Genomic DNA, 1,863 nt, shown 5'->3' with positions numbered 1-1,863 from the left:
GTCTCGTTGGCTTCTGCTTCATGTGGGGTTTATCTGCTTCATCAGTAAATGTCCTATCATCGGTAACAGTCACATCAGTGGTAGTAACTTCACCGTTTCCCTTCTCAAAACTGAGTAGAGTTTCTTCTTCGACATTGGCTTTTTCAGGTGACACCTCTACAGCAGCGTCATTTGTTCCTTTGTTCACTTCATCCCAACTGAAATGTCCTGGACCGTAATAACGCCAAAGCCTGTTGGCAGGCACCACTTTTGGCTCACCTCGCCGACCACATTTTATCCGGAAAGTCACGTCTGAGAGACGATCCACTATGTCATATGGGCCTTCCCATGGAGAAGACAACTTAGGAGACTTCCCTTTGGTCTTCCTGGGATTATACAACCACACCTTGTCTCCTGGTTCAAAGCTGACTTCAGTAGATCTCTTATCATTCAAAAATAGCTTCATCGAATCAGCAGACGTTTTCAAGTTTGAATGCACCTGATGGTGAATATCATCCGTCCTTTCCGATAACACGTTCACAAACCCTGACACATTCTCAGGCAACTCTTCATAAGGTGGGCGTCCTGTTAACAGATCCACTGGCAACCGAAGCTCCCGACCAAACATCAACTTTGCTGGAGTGTTTCCAGTGGTTTCATGCTCTGCTGTCCTATAGGCCATCAACAGTGGAAGGAGTAAGACATCCCAGTCATCTTGGCGGCTATTACAAAACTTTGCCAATTCCTGTCCCAGTGTCCAGTTGTACTTTTCTACCATCCCATCAGACTGTGGGTGAAGCGACGTTGTCCTGATCATTTGGATGCCAAACAACTTGCAGCATTCATGGAACACAGCTGATTCAAAGTTACGGCCTTGCTCTGAATGCAGTTCGTATGGCATACCAAATCTGAAGAAGAAGTCACTAATACCCGAAGCTACAGTTGTAGCTTCCTGATTTGGTATTGCATATGCCTAAGGCCACTTGGTGAAATAATCCATCACCACACAAATGTACCTGTTACCAGCACGAGTTTGGGGCAGAGGACCAGCAATGTCGACGGCTACTCTTTCCATTGGTGCACCAACTTGATATAACTTCATTGGAGCATGTCCCTTATGCTTGGGTCCCCTTTTAGCACAACATGTACTGCATGTTCTGCACCATTTTTCTACATCTTGTCTCATACCTATCCAGTAAAATCTGTGTCGTAGGTGACTCAATGTTTTCTTAACTACGAGATGTCCTCCTGTTACAGTATCATGGGATTGACGCAACACAACTTCTCGTAACTTTCTCGGTATAACCATTTGCCAGGTCGTCACTTTCCCATCTGCAGTTTCCCATCCCCGGAGAAGAATACCATCTTCAAGCCTCAACTGGTCCCATTGTGCCCAATAGTTCTTTGTCACAGGGCTTAGACTAGACACCTTCTCCCAAGCAGGGCGCAAAACACTTGCTTTTAGAAAATCAATCACTGGCTTCAAATCTTGGTCTTTCTCCTCTTCTGCCTTGTTATCTATATTTGGTTCCACTTCGTCATCATCAACTTCTTCAGTCACTTTGACTTCACCTTGATGGCACCTAATTAGTTCAAACTCTCTTTTAACAGTTACCGGAACTTGGTTTTTGTTGTTCCCAAACGTCACTTTATCAAAATTAATTACAAACTTCTTCGGTAGTACGTAGTCCAATCCTAATATGTATTCGTCTTCAATGTCAGCCAAGTATACTTTGTGTCTGTCCTTTATGCCCATGAGCTCAATAGTTACCCACACTGGTCCCCACAATCTTGCAGAATGTCCTGTCACACCACAAAGCTTTTGTATGGCTTCTGGTACTCATTCGTGATCTAACACCTTGATGCTCAAAAGGGTTTGCTGAG

This window comes from Limulus polyphemus, unplaced genomic scaffold, assembly GCF_000517525.1.
Source record: "Limulus polyphemus unplaced genomic scaffold, Limulus_polyphemus-2.1.2 Scaffold1715, whole genome shotgun sequence".
Classification (NCBI taxonomy): Eukaryota; Metazoa; Arthropoda; class Merostomata; order Xiphosura; family Limulidae; genus Limulus; species Limulus polyphemus.
The sequence above is the reverse complement of the archived record's forward strand: the minus strand, read 5'-3'. Positions refer to the sequence as shown.